This window comes from Rattus norvegicus, chromosome 7 (genome assembly GCF_021556685.1).
Source record: "Rattus norvegicus strain SHRSP/BbbUtx chromosome 7, alternate assembly SHRSP_T2T, whole genome shotgun sequence".
Classification (NCBI taxonomy): Eukaryota; Metazoa; Chordata; class Mammalia; order Rodentia; family Muridae; genus Rattus; species Rattus norvegicus.
In genome coordinates, this window is record NC_141540.1 from 46,716,871 (window position 1) to 46,737,017 (window position 20,147).

General features: G+C 35.6%; 1 protein-coding gene across 5 annotated transcripts in view; it reads left to right on the plus strand.

Moving 5' to 3' along the window:
* The window catches only part of Mgat4c (MGAT4 family, member C), a 760,784-nt gene that overhangs the window by 274,935 nt on the left and 465,702 nt on the right, over positions 1–20,147 (plus strand).

A 20,147-nucleotide genomic window follows, 5' to 3' on the forward strand; every position in this document is an offset into this window, starting at 1 on the left:
AATGGGGTCTTAGAGATTGTTTTTTCTACTTTTTTAATTTATGTTTTGAAATATTATCAAAATAAAGATTTATGTTATTTTACCATTTTCAGTAAAAACACAGTATTTCTAAAATCCTAAGCAAACAATTTGGAAACATATGGTAATCAAAAACTCATAATCAAGTATTATAGTAGCACTCTGTTATACTCAGGCTGGTGTGATTTGAATGTTGCTTGTCATCTAGTCTGGCACGAAAAAAAAAAAACAATATCAAATAAGTGCTTTATTTGAAATACACATAGCCTGTGGTTATTTGAAATTATTCAGCCTATATTGAAGCAGAGAATGGTTCTTCTTGAAATAAATATTTTGCAATGCAGCACCTTCATGACGCTATCAAAATTACCATTTCATACCATCTCAGAAAAAAATTACTGTATTTTCCAGCTGGACAGCTTTTGCTTCAGAAAATGAATTCATATTTAATGAGTTTTACAAAGCAGTTCTCCTGTCAATAAGCTATATTACTCTTTAGGCAAGTACATAAATCATTATTTTATAGCAATTCACATTTTAATGTGCCAGATATTAGATATTGAAAGGAATAGTGTGAGATTTTTATTTGTGAAATAGATGATCATTACCTCGATTAGACAGTTGGATTCCTACAAAGAAATGATGTTTGCCTTTCTGAGGTCAAGTCACACTATGGACTTAGAATTTTGGAAATGAATCTAAAGAAAAAAGTAGAAGACAGAAAATGGGATTAAAGTGTTTAACCAAGTATAAAACAATCACTATTACATCTATAAAGGGTTGTGTGTGACTGTAAAATCAAATACAAATGTGAAACTGTAACTTCTATTGGTAATGGATCCGCATTACTATAGAAGCTTATTATTCTGATGACTGGATTCCATGATTTAGAAAATAAGCCATTTTCTTTGTTTCTCTTTATTCACGAGTTGAACGTTCTCTCTCCTTTATAATGGCTAGCTGAAGATATAGTTTGTTTGACAACATTCTTGTGTTTATCCTAACTTCATGTGTACTATACTTTGTTTTATAACTATATATAATATATATGACATATATATATATATAGAGAGAGAGAGAGAGAGTCTTTACTGTCTATATATAATATATACATTAGACAAAGCAACAAATACTTCCAAGTATACAATTTTCTGTAGCACATTAATTGTTTTAAAAATTATTATGTGTGGATTTTTTTTAACCAATTTTGGTTTTGAATGTTTTCTATTTTTGTTGATTCTTCTAATGAAATTAATCTCCACGGTCATAAATTTCTCTTCAAAAAATAAGCTGGAAAGTAGTATTGACAAATGAATTATAGAACAATTCAGCCACCATAAGATTTTTGAGTCACTTCTCAATTATGCATTTTAGAGCATGATTGCATCTCAAGTACATGTTATATGTATTCATGAGACCTCTTGGATATAATTACAATCCAGATGTTTCCTATGTTTGTTTCCTTCTGAACCTAGATTTAGGTATGTAGTTTGAATCTCCAAAGAGGTATTAGATATTGTGTAAGAATAGATTGAATGGTGCCTAGAAAGAGGCCTCACCCTCTTATCAATCAGAGAATCCACATGTTTTTAGGTGCACAGCCTCAGACAGTATGTTAACAAGGCAGTGTAGAACAGAATCGAGGGCATGAGGCTGACAGTGTCTCCATGGCACACATTCACAAGATGCCATTAAAGGGACATAAAGTTTAGTTAAGCAAACCTCCACGAAAAACATCACCTGGGAATCACTGAGTCAAGCAACACAATGCTCACAAAAATGAAATCTAAGCTAGCAATATACTTAAATACTAAAAAGCATATCTAGGATCTTTTAATCTAGTCTTTAACCTAGATTAACCATGAGAGACAATTTTATGCTAAAAATTATTTAAAGGGGCAAAACCTGTTTGGACAAATCAAACCATAATGTGTTGATAACAACTTTATATATTAAAGTCAAAATCAATGTCATTAAAACTAGTTTAAATTGATCAATGTGTGTATTAATTCAGAACATATCTGTCTTATAAATCCTATATATCAGATATTATAAAATTTCAGAAGTAAAGTGTGAAAGGGGAGACAGGTGGAATAAACAACATTAACTTTGTTAGTTCATTGATCACTTTCTTGTGTATATAGTATATTTTTTTAAATGTCTATTGTACTCTAAGCATAGTTCTGTTGCTAATGTCAGGGAAAAATCATCCACTGCATTCAGTGAACATGAGAATTATGCATATAAATTGAAAGATCACATAGATGTGATGAGGGAAAATGCTAATTACATTGTCAATTGGACAGTATTTTGAGTATTTCACTTAAAGGTATGTTTGTGGGACAAAGGAAAGAGTATGGTAATATTACAAAGGGTGAAATAGATGTGATATTCAACAGATGATTCTACTAAGAAAATACTTTAGAGAGAAAATGAAGTAATATATATAGACTGCATCAGAATGAAAGAACAATTCTTTTACAATAAAAAGCACATAAAGTTTGAGTAATATTATTAAATTTTTTATATGGAAACATTTTTGCCTGTATGCTAAGATTATTTCCTTAACTCCTTATGAACTTTTTAAGTTGAAAATGTTATGTTTGTCATTATAACATTTTTTCTGATTAAAGTGAAACAGTATTCCTTAAGTTACAATGGAACTACATCCAAAATCCCCATCAGAAATTAAAAATAACTTAACTTGAACGTGTGTTCAATACACTTAAACCACCAAGTATAGAGCTCAATCTCATTCATTTTACACATAATTAGAATGTATGCATAGGCTGGACATATTCCTTTACCACTAAGCCTATTTTAGAATATAGTGTGAGACTTCAAAGTAATTACTAAGGAAGCCCATCTATGATTTTGATACCACACATTGTAGAGCATCTGTTGATTTTTGATTTGGGTTATGTTTGCATAAAGTTTTGTCCGTTATGACTATATTGGTCACAGAGATTTCTGTTTTTGTGATAGCTAGCCAACATCTCAATAGCATATGCTATCTATCATTGGTCAGGATAAAGACAAATAAAACTCAGGTTGGCGTTTTCACTGAACGTCTATCATTCTTTCTTTACTATTAATAATTAAAAGAAACCACCTGAAGGTGTGTGTCATGGATCTTCCAGGCATGAATGCTTATTATTATTTTTCTTACTCTTAGTTTTATTTGCTAACTGGACAAGGCATCATATTGCCTTTTACATAATTATTCTTACACCAATTGAATACAGTAGTTACCAACCTTATTACAGAAGCTTTTACTTGCAGAGTATATTGGTTAACACAAAGGTTCACAATTAGTCTACATGAAAAGAATAAGTGACTGTCAAGTGTTCAGAGCAAACTGGAACATTTATATCAACCCTTCCTCTGTTTTTAAGTTTTATTTTTATTTATGTGTATTTGTTATTTTAATTTTATTTTTCTTGGATATTTTATGGATTTACATTTCAAATGTTATCACCTTTCCCCTTTCTCCTATCCTCATTGCCCCTCTCCCCCTGTTTCTAGGAGGGTACACCCACTCCTACCTCAACTTATTACCATCCTTACCATTGGGGAAACGATCCTTCACAGGACCCAGGGCTTTTCCTCCTATTGATGCTAGACAATGTTATCCTCTGCTACATATGTCGCTGGAGTCATAGGTCCCTCCATGTGTACTCATTGGTTGGAGATTTAGTACCTGTGAGCTCTGTGGGGTCTGGTTGGTTGATATTTTTGTTCTTCCTATGGGGTTGCAAAACCCTTCAGCTCCTTCAGTCCTTTCTCTAACTCCTCCAATGGGGTCCTCTTGTTCAGTCCAATGGTTAGCTGCAAGCATTCTCATCTGTATCAGTAAGGTTCAAGCAGAGCCTCTTAGGAAACACCCATATCTGGTCCTATCAGCAAACACTTCTTGGCGTCAGCAATAGTCCACATTTTGGTGTTCCTTCTTCTTGAGCATCTTCTGGGTATAAGTCCAGGAGTGGTATAACAGGGTAATCAGGTAGTATTATGTCCAATTTTTTGAGGAACCATCAGACTGATTTCCACAGTGGTTGTACCACCTTTGTAATCCCTCCAACAATGGAGGGGTGTTCCTATTTCTCCACATCCTTGCCAGCATCTGTTGTCACCTGAGTTTTTGATCTTAGCCATTCTGACTGGTGTGAGGTGGAATCTCAGGGTCGTTTTGATTTGTATTTCCCTTATGACTAAGGATGTTGAACATTTCTTTTGGGGCTTCTTGGCCATTCAAGATTCTTCAGTTGAGAACACTTTGTTTAGCTCTGTATCCCATTTTTTTTAAATAGGACTACTTGATTCTCTGGAGTCTAACTTCTTGAGTCCTTTATATATTTGATATCTGCCATCTATCAGATATAAGATAGGTAAAGATCTTTTCCCAATTTATCCATTGCCATTTTGTCCTATTGACAATATTCTTTGCTTTACAGAAGCTTTGCAATTTTATGAAGTCCCATTTGTAGATTCTTTTTCTTAGAGGAAAGGCCATCGGTGTTCTGTTTAGGAAAATGTCCCTTGTGCCTATGTATTTGAGGCTCTTCCCCACTTTCTATTCAATCAGTTTGAGTGTATCTAGTTTTATGTGGAGAATTTTAATCCCCTTAGATTTGAGCATCACACAAGGAGGTAAGAATGGGTGAATTTGCACTCTTTTACATGCAGAATTCCAGTTGAACTAGCACCATTTGATGAAAATGCTCTTTTTTCCATTGGATGGTTTTAGCTCCTTTGTCAAAGCTCAAGTGACCACAGATGTGTGATTTCATTTCTGAGTCTTCAATTCTATTTCATTGATCTACCTGCCTGTCTCTGTACCAGTACCATGCAGTTTTTATCAAGCTTGCTCTGTAATATAGCTTGAGGTCAGGGATCATGATTCCCTCAGAAGTTCTTTTATTGTTGAGAATAGTTTTTGCTCTCTTAGTTTTTTTTTTATTCCAAATGAATTTGCAAAGTTTTCCTTCTAAATCTGTGAAAAATTTAATTGGAATTTTGATGGAGATTGCATTGACTCTGTAGATTGCTTTTGGCAAGATGGCCATTTTTACTATATTAATCATGCCAATCCAGAGCATGGGATATCTTTTCATCTTCTGAGATCTTCTCTGATTTCTTTCTTCAGAGACTTTAAGTTCTTGTCATCTAGATCTTCCACTTGCTGGGTTAGAGTCACACCAAGTTATTTTATATTGTTTGTGGCTATTGTGAAGGGTGTCATTTCCCCAATTTCTTTCTCACCCTGATAATCCTTTGAGTAGAGGAAGACTATTGATATGTTTGAGTTAATTTTATATCCCTCCACGTTGTTGAAGTTGTTTATCCACTTTAGGAGTTCTGTAGAATATATGAGGTCATTTAAGTATACTATCATGTCATCTGCAAATAGTGATATTTTGACTTCTTCTTTTCCAATTTGTATCCCTTTGACCTCTTTTGTTTTTCTAATTGCTCTGGCTAGGACTTCAAATTCTATATTGACTATGTAAGGATAGAGTGGGCAGCCTTGTCTAGCCCTTGATTTTAGTGGGATTGCTTCAAGCTTCTCTCCATTTATTTTGATGTTTGTTACTGGTTTGCTGTATATTGCTTTTAATATGTTTTGCCTGAGACTTGAATTCCTGATCTTTCCAAGACTTTTATCATGAGGGGTGTTGAGTTTTGTCAACTGCTTTCTCAGCATCTAATGAAATAATCAGGTGCTGTTTTTCTTGAGATTATTTGTATAGTTGATTACTTTAATGGATTTCCATATATTCAACCACACTTACATCCCTGGAATGGAGCTTACTTGGTCATGCTGAATGATCATTTTGATCTGTTCTTGGAGTCAGTTTGGGAGAATTATATTGGATATTTTTGCATCAATATTCATAAGGGAAATTCATCTAAAGTTACTTTTATTGGGTCTTAATGTTGTTTAGTTATAAACATAATTATGACTTCATAGAAGGAATTGGTTAGTGTTCCTTCTGTTTCTCTTTTATGGAATAGTTTGAAGAATATTAGTATTTGGTCTTCTTTGAAGGTATGATAGGATTCTGCACTAAACCTACTTTTTCCTGGCCTTTTTTTTCTTGATTGGGAGACGTTTAATGACTGCTTCTATTTCTTTAGGGGTTATGGGACTCTTCATATGGTTTATCTGATCCTGATTTAAAGTAGCTGATCCTGATACTTTAGGGGTATCTGCCTAAAAAAATTGTCCATTTTCTCCAGATTTTCCAGTTTTGTTTTGTATGGTCGTTCGTGGTAGAATCTCATATTTTTTTTAATTTCCTCAGATTCTGTTATTATGTTTCGCTTTTCATTTCTGATTTTATTAATGTGAATATGCTCTCTGTGCCCTCTGGTTAGTCTGGTTAAGGGTTTTTCTATATTGCTGACTTTCTCAAAGAACCAGTTCCTGGATTTTGTTGATTTTTGTATACTTCATTTGGTTTCTACTTGATTGATTTTAGCTCCTCTTCAATGAATTTGCTTCATTTTGTTCTAGAGCTTCAGGTGGGCTGTCAAGCTGCTAGCCTATGCTTCTTCAATTTCATTTTGGAGGCACCTAGAGCTATGAGTTTCCCTCTTAGCACTGCTTTCATTGTATCCCGTTAGTTTGGGTATGCTGTGCCTTCATTTTCATTAAATTCTGAAAAAGTCATTTATTTCTTTATTTCTTCCTTGACTAAGTTATCCTTGAGTAAAGCATTGTTCAACTTTCATATGTATGTGGGCTTTCTGTTGGTTTTGTTGTTATTGAACACCAGCCTTAGTCCTTGGTGATCTGATAAGATGCATGGGATTATTTCAAATGTCTTGTATCTGTTGAGGCCTATTTTGTGACTAACTATATGGTCAGTTTTACAGAAGGTACCATGAACTGCTGAGAAGAAGGTACTTTCCTTTGTTTTAGGATGAAATGTTCTACAGATATCTGTTAAATCCGTTTGGTTCATAACTTACATTGGTTTCACTGTTTCTGTTTAATTTCTATTTCCATGATCTATCCATATGATGAGAGTTGTATGATGACGTTTCATATTATTATTGTGTGATATAATGTATGGTTTGAGATTTAGTAAAGTTTATTTTATGAATATTGGTGCCCTTGCATTTGAAGCATAGATGTTCAGAATTGAGAGTTCATCTTGTTAGATTTTTTCCTTGAATGAGTATGAAGTGTCCTTCATTATCCTTTTTAATAACTTTTAGTGAAAAGTCAATTTTATTTGATATTAGAATAGTTACCCCAGCATGTTTCTTGGGACGATTTGCTTGGGAAATTGTTCCCAGCCTTTTATTCTTAGGTAGTGTCTGCCTTTTTCACCGAGATGTGTTTCCTGTGTGCAACAAAATGCTGGGTTCTCTTTAAGTATCCAGTCTATTTGTCTTTGTCTTTTTATTGGGGAATTGAGTCCATTAATGTTAAGAGATATTTAAGAAGAGTGATTGTTTCCTCTTATTTTTATTGTCAGAGGTGAAACTACATTTGTGTGGCTATCTTATTTTGGGTTTGTTGCAAGAAGATTACTTTCTGCTTTTTCTACTGTGTAGCTCCCTTCCTTGTATTGGAGTTTTCCATTTATTTTCCATTGTGGGGCTGGATTTGTGGAACGATATTGTGTAAATTTGGTTTTGTCATCGAAGATCTTGGTTTCTCCATCTATGTGAATTGAGAGTTTGGCTTGATAGTAGTCTGGGCTGGCATTTCTAATTTCTTAGGATGTATATGACATCTGTCCAGGCGTATAGCTTTCATAGGCTCTTTTGAGGAGTCTGGTATAATTCTAATAGGTCTGTCCTTATATGTCACTTGACTTTTTCCCTACTGCTGTTAATATTTTATTTTTGTTTTGGGCATTTGGTGATTTGACTATTTTGTGACAGGAGGTATTTCCTTTCTGGTCTAATCTCTTTGGAGTTCTTTAGGCTTCTTGTACGTTCATGGGCATCTCTTTAGGGTAGTGAAGTTGTCTTCTATAATTTTGTTGAAGATCTTCATTGACCCTTTAATTTGGGAATCTTCATTCTTTTTTATTCCAATTATTCTTAGGTTTCTTCTTCTCATTTTGCCTGGAGTTTCTAGATGTTTTTGTGAAGAGCCTTTTGCATTTTTTTATTTTTCTTTAACTATTGTGTCAATATTTTCTATATTTTCTGCCCCTGAGATTCTCTCTTCAATCTTTTATATTTTGTTGGTGATGCTTGCGTTTCTGCCTCTTGATCTCTTTCCTATGTTTTCTTCTTCCAGGATTATATCCCTTAGTAATTTTTTTTTCATTTTTAAAATGAAAAATTTGGTTTTAGTCAATTCCTTTTCCTGTGTGGTTGTGTAATTCTTAAAGGGATTTTTGTTTGTCCTCTTTAAGGTCTTCTACTTGTTTACCTGTGTTGTCTTGTATTTCTATGAGGAAGTTGTTGATGTCCTTCTCAAAGTCCTCTATCATCATCAGATTTGATTTTAAATCCAAATCTTGCTTTTCTGCTGTGTTGGGACATCTAGTGTTTGCTGTGGTGGGAGAACTGAGTTCTGATGATGCCAAGTAGTCTTGGTTTCTGTTGCTTAGATCCTTGTACTTGCCTTTCACCATCTGGTTTCTCTGATGTTAGTTGATCTTGCTGTCTCTGACTGAAGCTTGTTCTCCTGTGGGCCTCTAAACCTACGAGCCTGTGTTCTTAGGAGTGAGAGTGCTCCTTGAAGATCAGTTCTCTCAGGGCAGGTTTTGAGTCTAAGATCTGTCAGATAACCTCAGCACTGGATAGAGATGTAGACCAGAAGGTTCCTGTCACAGACTGCCCTGATGCTTCCTAGCCCTTTGTACTCCTGGCATGTCTCTCTTTGGACCTCCAATGAGCAGAAAGCACGTTCCCAACTGTAGCCTGTGGGCTGAGGAGGGAGAGCACTCCTGGCAGACCATATCTCTGTGGGCAAGTTTTGTTTCTGAGGGCTGTTGGACAGTCCCAGCTCTGGGCCCAGATGGAGATCTGAAGGGTCATGTCCAAGGCTGCCCTGCAACCCTTCCTCTTAATGTACAGTAACTATCTGCAAAAGATGCAATTATAAATAATAAAAGCCTGACATTATGAAGGGATGATTTGAAATAGTATTTATGCATATGAAAAAGCCATTATGTTTATGAATTCACAATATCTCTGTGTGTCTGCACAAAGCACAATCATGTATGAGCTAGTTATCCTACAATCATGAATAAGGGAGACCTGCATAAGCCTCTCCATCCCCAGCTGAAACCCCTTGCCAGTTGATGGCCATTGAATTAGGAGAATCAGTTTTCCTCAAGGATATTGTCCATGTTCTAAACTATGAGCAAGTGAGTCAGTCTAATTGGACTAAGTGAGAAGCTGCTGACTGACCTCTCTGGTTGAATTATGGAAAAGCTGGAGGAAATTGAGGAGGAGGGCAGCCCTGTAGAAGAGGCAATAGTCTCAATTAACCTAGACCCCTGAGATCTCTCAGACACTGGATCACCAACCAGGCAGCATACACCAGCTGAGGTGAGGCCCCCAACACATATATAACAGAGGGCTCCCTGGTCTGGGTTCAGTCAGAGAAGATGCACCTAACCCTCAAGAGACTGGAAGCCCCAGGAAGTTTAGAGGTCTGGTGTTGTGGGTGAGGTGGGGACATCTTCATGGAGACACAGGGAGGGGCATGGAGGAGTTTTGGGATGTGGAACAGTTGGAGGGTGGCCTAGGAGGGAAATAAAATCTGGAAGAAAGAAAGAGAGAGAGAGAGAGAGAGAGAGAGAGAGAGAGAGAGAGAGAGAGAGAGAGGAACAAAGGAAGGAAGGAAGGAAGGAAGGAAGGAAAGAAGGAAAATGAAGACGGAGAGATACAAAAGTAGATAGATGAAGCAGTCTGTGAAGTTTAGAGGGCAACATGTAATTTAATAGAGAATCTGGAAAGGTAGATGGATATGATTAAACTAAACATTGTAAACAACAATAAAATCTTAAGTAATAGATAAGTAAGATAATTACATTTTATGTTGTTCAGTTTTACAGCACAGGGTTTTGGTGTTCTATGTAGGTAAGTTTCAAATTTACTTTCCACAGATGATTTTTGGAGCCCTGGTTTTGAGCTCATATTTAGAGAACCACAACAAAATTTAGTGAATTTTTTTTCAGTCACCAGCAAAGATTTAGATGTGTCATTTCAATTTCTAAAAGACATGAATTAAAATATTGGAATTTATAAAATTAAGTAATTTTACTATTTGTATGTAGCTTGTTATATTTCAGAACCAATGCTGGCCATTACTGCAGTCATGAGGAACCTAGCTGGGTCTGTTAAACTTGTTTCGTTATTGAAAAATTACTAGCTAGGTATAGCAAGAAACTAATTCCTCTTTCAGATGTAGGATTGTGAAGACTTTTCCCAATCTCTGAGCTCTCATTCTCTCCTCTTGACAATGTCCTTTGCTTCTCAGAAGCTTTTCAGTTTGATGGGGTCCCATTTATCAACTGTTAATCTTAGAGACTGCTGTGCAGGAAGGTTTCTCATGTAATAGTGAGTTCAAGTCTATTTCCCACTGTCTGTTCTTTCATATTTAGTTTATCAGGATTTACACTAATGTCTTTGGTCTACTTGCTTTCAGTTTTGTGCAGGGCGTAAGATATGGATGTTTGTATTCTTCTATATGCAGACATTCAGTTAGATCAACCCCATTTGTTGAAGATACTTTTTCTCCCCATTGTGTTGTCTTGTATTTGTCAAAAATCAAATGTTCATAGATATGTATATTTTTTGTTCTCCAATTCAATTCCATTGATCAACCTTTTTGTTCCTATACAAAAACTATGCACTTTTTTTTATTACTTATTGCTCTATAGTACAGCTTGAGGATCCTTGGAGGCTCTCAGAGACTAATCACCAACTGAAGAACATTCATTCACTGGACCGAAGCCTCCTACATATATGCAGCAGAAATGTGCAACTTGTTCTTCATGTGGGTCCCAAACAACTGGAATGGGGCTATCCCTAAAGCTGTTACCTGTCTGTGGAATCCTTTCTTGTAACTCAGCTTTCTTGTCAGGTCTCAGTGGGAGAAGAATCTAGCCCTGCAGGAACTTGATGTACCAGGATGGGGTGTAGCCTAGGTGGAGCCTCAACTCTCTCAGAGGAGAGGGGAAGGGGAATGGTGGGAGATAGAGTGAGAGGGGATGACCACGAAGGTGTCAGCAATCTGATGTAAAGTGAATAAATAAATAAAATAATAATTCCTCAAGTGTTTTGACATAGTAAGATGCCTGGCTTTTTTTGTTGTTTGTTGATTGGCTGGTTTTTGATTTTTATTGAGCAATTCAATTTAAACAACTTTAATTTCCTAAAATGGAGAAGCCATTTTGGTGAGCACGGCGGGGGGAGTTAACCATAGCAATGCAAAAACAAATAAAAATATATGAATATCATTTTGTAGCCTAGCAATCTTAAATTATATGCAGGACTATATACAGTTTTTAAAAATCAATTCTATTTTTGTAATCAAATGCTAGCATGTTCACAATTCATCTTATCTAATGGATTTTGAATATTTTAGAGTTGAGAAAGGATATTTATGCTTAAATGTTTATCTATCACAACTCTACTATTTTTATCTATTCCTAACATATATTTGTTTCATAGTTTTCTAACTCTATATTTGTAAAACAAAATTCTAGTAAGCTCACATTTGAATCTCTTATTCACATTAACAACTTTCAACATATGCACAAATTTGCAATAGTCTTCAAAGGCTATATTTAATTATAAATATTTGTTTTAAAATCATGGGGGAGAAAGAAGAGATTCTTGTGATTACATTAACTTCAATACTTCACTATATATATATATATATATATATATATATATATATATATATATGTATGTATGTATATCACATATTTCTTCCAGTTAGCTTGGTTCTTATGAGCCAATTAATTCATGAGGAACTCCAAGATTTCATTCTTCTAAGTTTACAAAGCATTTCTTTTTCCACAAATCTAATCAATTCCATTTCTTTTCTTAGACAATTTCTTGTATAACAAATGGTTCCTCTGTTTTTCTGTGTTTTGCCTTGACTTGCAAACTGTATTTCTTGCACAGACTTGTCTCCTGTGATCCTGAAACTTTTCAATTGCCAGTTTGACAGCATGATGTACAGAAGACAAATGCACATTCGAACAGGCAAAGTTGTATTTTAAATGCAGCTCTCTGTATTAGTTTGGTGCCATTAGATATATTGTCTAATAAGTCTGTGCTTTAGTTTTCCATCAATAGAACAGCAAAGACATAACAGCCTTAAAATGTTGTAAAGGTTAAAGATTGCAATGTGTACCATCAATGATAAATTAGAAATGATTTTATTACTTCAGGAAAACACTTGTCCCTATCTGTAAAAAAAAATTTTTGATTATTTTCACAATTGCACAAGAGAAGCATGCTATTTTCTAGCTTTTGTAGGCTAATCATATGCATTTAAATCCTTAAACACCCAAAACTCTATCAGACAATGAAGTAGTAAATTTCATTTACTGACTTGTAGGATCTACCTAATTCTAGACATTTGGTTAAATTTTATTTTGGGCATTTCTATGAGAGAATTTAAAAAAAATAGTTCAGCAAACTGAGTAAAGCTGCATACATTACTTGATGTTAGTAAAGTTGTTAGTTCAGTTGAAGCTTGAGTAAAACAAATTGGCCCTGTCTCAGAAAGGGAGGTTTCCTCTTAACCAGATACCTTTGCCCTAGGACAGTAGTTTTTCGTTTAATTCTGACTCTAGAGTAGAACTGAAACAATAGCTCTTCTCAGGTCCTTCACTTTTCAGAGCTTACAACATAGATTTCACATGATGCATTCCACAGAGAAAATAGGCACCCAAATGATTCTGTTTCACTGAAGTATCTCATGTTTTATAAATACTAAAACATGACTAGCCTAAGGTGACAGTCAAGACATGCTTCGATATATTGGTGTGCCTAGACATCCATAAAGCACAGTACTTTCTCAGGAAAACAAAAGACGAATGCTGAGTGAATCAACTCATCTGCAGCTATCTGAATTGATGCTATAAATTAGTCTTATGATTTAAAATATTACTCAATATCTAAGATGCGTTGAATAAGACTAATAAATGAATTCTGCAGGCCCAGTATTACTTACTTTTAATTTTCACTCCCAATATGCACAGATTTCTATAAACAATTTATTATAAATGTTTATTTTGATAGTTTAGAAGTTGTATTCTTTTTGGTAAAAAATTCTATTAGTTTGCTTAGGGACATGATATTTATTTACTGCTTTATTATTATTTTTCTTTTTATAGGTAAGTTTTTGTATTATTTGAAAAATATTACTTCACCAAGAATCATTTCTTTTTGAGGTTTTCGATAGCATATTTCCAACTAAATGTAAAACACATTTCCAAATTCAAATTAAAAATTTAGATAGTGAAGGGTGATTATGTCTGGAAGGAACCATATTAATCGAACTTACTTAATAAGCATATATTCTAATACTCTTCAAAAATAGAACTGGGTTTCTAAGTTTTAATATTGACATCTATATGTGGAAGTTCGATTATTTTTCAATGACTATTATATAGGTTTGCACCATGGTACATATTTGTGTAGTGAGAATAGAAAAGGCTTATGTAATGCCCGGAATCTTTTCACTTCCATTCTACGAGAAATTGGGTCTAGAGGACAAAGGGATTTATGCCCTGTCGAAGAGATGGAATGAAAGAGGAAAGGAATGGGGGAATATCATAAGGAAAGAAAAAAATCATTCAAAGGTCAAGTAATCATCAATTAAAAATATTTAGAATTTTAGCAAAAATATTTAAAGCTTATATTTTATTAGAATACACAGATGCTTTGATAATTTATGATTTATTTTGGACTTGTGTAAACTATATAAACAATAAAATCATAATATATGTAATAATATATCTAAAATGTATACATATATAAATAATATGCACAAATTTATTATATTATACATGCATAGATATTATAAGAATGGAACTATCTATGTCTTTTAACACATGAATTCCACTTTATGGCCAACTCTCTAACACTAGTATGAAGTATTTTATCAGTAAATATTTCGAATGAGGCTCCAAAGCACAGGATCTGATAATTTCAGCTTCTGGAACTCCTTATGCATTCAAATAAGTACATTTAAGTTTATAGGTATTAGTGAAAGTTCCTGCCTTACACGTATCTTTGATGATGTATTAGGAATGTGGTGTGTAATCCTTGCAGTCTTCATGAGCATATGTACAATCCTTCATTTTCTTTTATTTTAATGTCACTTCAAGAACTATATGCTTAAGGAGCTTAACCAATGCTGCTTCTGCTTCCCAAACCAAAAATTTGACAGTTTTCTAGATATACATTCTATATATTTCACTTTTTCCATATTCAATTCCAATGTAAGACTTGCTCAAAATTTGATTTTCAAATATATTGGTAGATTTTAATATTCTAGTGCTTACCTTTTTATTTTTGTGCCCAACTCCATATTTAAAAATCACAAATGTCAGGAAATAAGTAGCAGTTATTCCTCATCTTTTATATCACTTGGATTCACTCAATAAAGATTGATTAGGAATCTTTGTTATCTCCAAGGAATTGTGCTCTGTGAAAAAAGAATTAATGGAATCCTTCTAGAAATTCGTCACACACTTTTAAGAGCTGTATACAACCAAAATTAAAATCTTCTATTATGGTTTAATAATGTGTGCCAGCATTCCTGTATTCCATGGAGGTATGATTTATCACATCCCAAAAATATGGAGTCACTTAATTTGGCTCAGCCCCCTAAAACCATGAAAAAATTAAATCTCTATTTTTACCAGACATTCGTTGCATTTCTCAAATATTTGTCTTAAAGACGAAAGCTGAGACTAATGATGTTAATGAAGCTTAAAGAGTTTCATCGTATAAAGTTGGGATGTAGCTAGATGTAGATGTAGTTTGGGATGCTAGAGAGTTTGGCTAACTTTCACAAAGCCTTGGATTTAGTCTCTGGTTCTCTGCAAATCTCCAGAGCTGATGAGAATGTGTATAATTCCAGCACATGGATGATAGAGGCAGGAAGATTGCTGTACCTACCTTCATAAGAACCTTGCAGTAAACCTGGACTTCAAGAAATTATCTTCTAAGTTACAATTATGATCAAAACTATTTCAAAGATAAGGCAAAATATAGAAATCTCAGGCTTTAAATTAGCAAAGGAATTACCTATGCATGATTTTGCACCTCTGCATGCCAAATTAGTCATTTCACCATAATGTGAAAGAATTATGCCTCAGTTTGTAGAAATTCTTTCTTTATCATCATTAAAATGCCCATTAAAGCTTTCTTTATGGTGTAATGTGTCATTTCTAAAATTCTCTTTCTGTCAAGTACACAAAAATAGTAACTTAGATGTTAGGATGTCTAATTACATCACTTGAACTCAGCAGTTAATTCTAATTTGTTCATTTCAATGTGTGAGGATAAAGTAGCTGAATGAATCAGTGGTTAAGCCATTCGAATGAAATCTATGCATGTGTACATACGGTAAATTAAGGATTCTTAATATGTTAATATGTAGTGTCTACAAATTAGACATGAGAATAAACAATACAGCTCTCTGCTCCCAGACCCCATGAGAGAGAGACCCAACCGCCTGGTCAGGTGGGCACTCCTGAGGCTGCAGAGCGGAAGAGACCACCAAAACTGCTCACCCCTGCCCACATCCCTGGCCCAAGAGGAAACTATATAAGGCCTCTGGGCTCCCGTGGGTGAGGGCCCAGGAGCGGCAGGACCCCTGCCTGAGACACCGCCGGAACCTGAAGGAAACAGACCAGATAAACAGTTCTCTGCACCCAAATCCCATGGAAGGGAGAGCTAAACCTTCAGAGAGGCAGACAAGCCTGGGAAACCAGAAGAGACTGCTCTCTGCACACACATCTTGGACACCAGAGGAAAAAGCCAAAGACCATCTGGAACCCTGGTGCACTGAAGCTCCCGGAAGGGGCGGCACAGGTCTTCCTGGTTGCTGCCGCTGCAGAGAGCCGTGGGCAGCACCCCACGAGCGAACTTGAGCCTCGGGACCACAGGTAAGACCAAATTTTCTGCTGCAAGTGACCTGCCTGGTGAACTCAAGACACAGGCCTACAGGAACAGCTGAAGACCTGTAGAGAGGAAAAACTGACGCCCAAAAGCAGAACACTCTGTCCCCATAACTGACTGAAAGAGAGGAAAACAGGTCTACAGCACTCCTGACACACAGGCTTATAGGACAGTCTAGCCACTGTCAGAAATAGCAGAACAAAGTAACACTAGAGATAATCTGATGGCGAGAGGCAAGCGCAGGAACCCAAGCAACAGAAACCAAGACTACATGGCACCATCGGAGCCCAATTCTCCCATCAAAACAAACATGGAATATCCAAACACACCAGAAAAGCAAGATCTAGTTTCAAAATCATTTTTGATCATGATGCTGGAGGACTTCAAGAAAGACGTGAAGAACTCCCTCAGAGAACAAGTAGAAGCCTACAGAGAAGAATCGCAAAAATGCCTGAAAGAATTCCAGGAAAACATAAATAAACAAGTAGAAGCCCATAGAGAGGAGAAACAAAAATCCCTGAAAGAATTCCAGGAAAACATAAATAAACAAGGAGAAGCCCAGAGAGAGGAGACACAAAAATCCCTGAAAGAATTCCAGGAAAACACAATCAAACAGTTGAAGGAATTAAAAATGGAAATAGAGGGAATCAAGAAAGAACACATTGAAACAACCCTGGATATAGAAAACCAAAAGAAGAGACAAGGAGCTGTAGATACAAGCTTCACCAACATAATACAAGAGATGGAAGAGAGAATCTCAGGAGCAGAAGATTCCATAGAAATCATTGACTCAACTGTCAAAGATAATGTAAAGCAGAAAAAGCTACTGGTCCAAAACATACAGGAAATCCAGGACTCAATGAGAAGATCAAACCTAAGGATAATAGGTATAGAAGAGATTGAAGACTCCCAGCTCAAAGGACCAGTAAATATCTTCAACAAAATCATAGAAGAAAACTTCCCTAACCTAAAAGAAGAGATACCCATAGACATACAAGAAGCTTACAGAACTCCAAATAGATTGGACCAGAAAAGAAACACCTCCCGTCACATAATTGTCAAAACACCAAACACACAAAATAAAAAAGAATATTAAAAGCAGTAAGGGAAAAAGGTCAAGTAACATATAAAGGCAGACCTATCAGAATCACACCAGACTTCTCGCCAGAAACTATAAAGGCCAGAAGATCCTGGACTGATGTCATACAGACCCTAAGAGAACACAAATGCCAGCCCAGGTTACTGTATCCAGCAAAACTCTCAATTAACATTGATGGAGAAACCAAGATATTCCATGACAAAACCAAATTTACACAATATCTTTCTACAAATCCAGCACTACAAAGGATAATAAATGGTAAAGCCCAACATAAGGAGGCAAGCTATACCCTAGAAGAAGCAAGAAACTAATCGTCTTGGCAACAAAACAAAGAGAATGAAAGCACACAAACATAACCTCACATCCAAATATGAGTATAACGGGAAGCAATAATCACTATTCCTTAATATGTCTCAATATCAATGGCCTCAACTCCCCAATAAAAAGACATAGATTAACAAACTGGATACGCAACGAGGACCCTGCATTCTGCTGCCTACAGGAAACACACCTCAGAGACAAAGACAGACACTACCTCAGAGTGAAAGCTGGAAAACAAATTTCCAAGCAAATGGTCAGAAGAAGCAAGCTGGAGTAGCCATTCTAATATCAAATAAAATCAATTTCCAACTAAAAGTCATCAAAAAAGATAAGGAAGGACACTTCATATTCATCAAAGGAAAAATCCACCAAGATGAACTCTCAATCCTAAATATCTATGCCCCAAATACAAGGGCACCTACATACGTAAAAGAAACCTTCCAAAGCTCAAAACACACATTGCACCTCACACAATAATAGTGGGAGATTTCAACACCCCACTCTCATCAATGGACAGATCATGGAAACAGAAATTAAACAGAGATGTCGACAGACTAAGAGAAGTCATGAGCCAAATGGACTTAACGGATATTTATAGAACATTCTATCCTAAAGCAAAAGGATATACCTTCTTCTCAGCTCCTCATGGTACTTTCTCCAAAATTGACCATATAATTGGTCAAAAAACGGGCCTCAACAGGTAAAGAAAGATAGAAATAATCCCATGCGTGCTATCGGACCACCACGGCCTAAAACTGGTCTTCAATAACAATAAGGGAAGAATGCCCACATATACGTGGAAATTGAACAATGCTCTACTCAATGATAACCTGGTCAAGGAAGAAATAAAGAAAGTAATTAAAAACTTTTTAGAATTTAATGAAAATAAAGGTACAACATACCCAAACTTATGGGACACAATGAAAGCTGTGCTAAGAGGAAAACTCATAGCGCTGAGTGCCCGCAGAAACAAACAGGAAAGAGCATATGTCAGCAGCTTGACAGCACACCTAAAAGCTCTAGAACAAAAAGAAGCAAATACACACAGGAGGAGTAGAAGTCAGGAAATAATCAAACTCAGAGCTGAAATCAACCAAGTAGAAACACAAAGGACCATATTAAGATCAATAGAACCAAAAGTTGGTTCTTTGAGAAAATCAACAAGATAGATAAACCCTTAGCCAGACTAACGAGAGGGCACAGAGAGTGTGTCCAAATTAACAAAATCAGAAATGAAAAGGGAGACATAACTAAAGATTCAGAGGAAATTAAAAAAAATCATCAGATCTTACTATAAAAACCTATATTCAACAAAACTTGAAAATCTTCCGGAAATGGACAATTTCCTAGACAGATACCAGGTATCGAAGTTAAATCAGGAACAGATAAACCAGTTAAACAACCCCATAACTCCTAAGGAAATAGAAGCAGTCATTAAAGGTCTCCCAACCAAAAAGAGCCCAGGTCCACACGGGTTTAGTGCAGAATTCTATCAAACCTTCATAGAAGACCTCATACCAATATTATCCAAACTATTCCACAAAATTGAAACAGATGGAGCCCTACCGAATTCCTTCTACGAAGCCACAATTACACTTATACCTAAACCACACAAAGACACAACAAAGAAAGAGAACTTCAGACCAATTTCCCTTATGAATATCGATGCAAAAATACTCAATAAATTCTGGCAAACCGAATTCAAGAGCACATCAAAACAATCATCCACCATGATCAAGTAGGCTTCATCCCAGGCATGCAGGGATGGTTTAATATACGGAAAACCATCAACGTGATCCATTATATAAACAAACTGAAAGAACAGAACCACATGATCATTTCATTAGATGCTGAGAAAGCATTTGACAAAATTCAACACCCCTTCATGATAAAAGTCCTGGAAAGAATAGGAACTCAAGGCCCATACCTAAACATAGTAAACGCCATATACAGCCAACCAGTTGCTAACATTAAACTAAATGGAGAGAAACTTGAAGCAATCCCACTAAAATCAGGGAGTAGACAAGGCTGCCCACTCTCTCCCTACTTATTCAATATAGTTCTTGAAGTTCTAGCCAGAGCAATCAGACAACAAAAGGAGATCAAGGGACTAGAGATCGGAAAAGAAGAGGTCAAAATATCACTATTTGCAGATGACATGATAGTATATTTAAGTGATCCCAAAAGTTCCACCAGAGAACTACTAAAGCTGATAAACAACTTCAGCAAAGTGGCTGGGTATAAAATTAACTCAAATAAATCAGTTGCCTTCCTCTATACAAAAGAGAAACAAGCCGAGAAAGAAATTAGGGAAACAACACCCTTTATAATAGACCCAAATAATATAAAGTACCTTGGTGTGACTTTAACCAAGCAAGTAAAAGATCTGTACAATAAGAACTTCAAGACACTGAGGAAAGAAATTGAAGAAGACCTCAGAAGATGGAAAGATCTCCCATGCTCATGGATTGGCAGGATTAATATAGTAAAAATGGCCATTTTACCAAAAGCAATCTACAGATTCAGTGCAATCCCCATCAAAATACCAATCCAGTTCTTCAAAGAGTTAGACAGAACA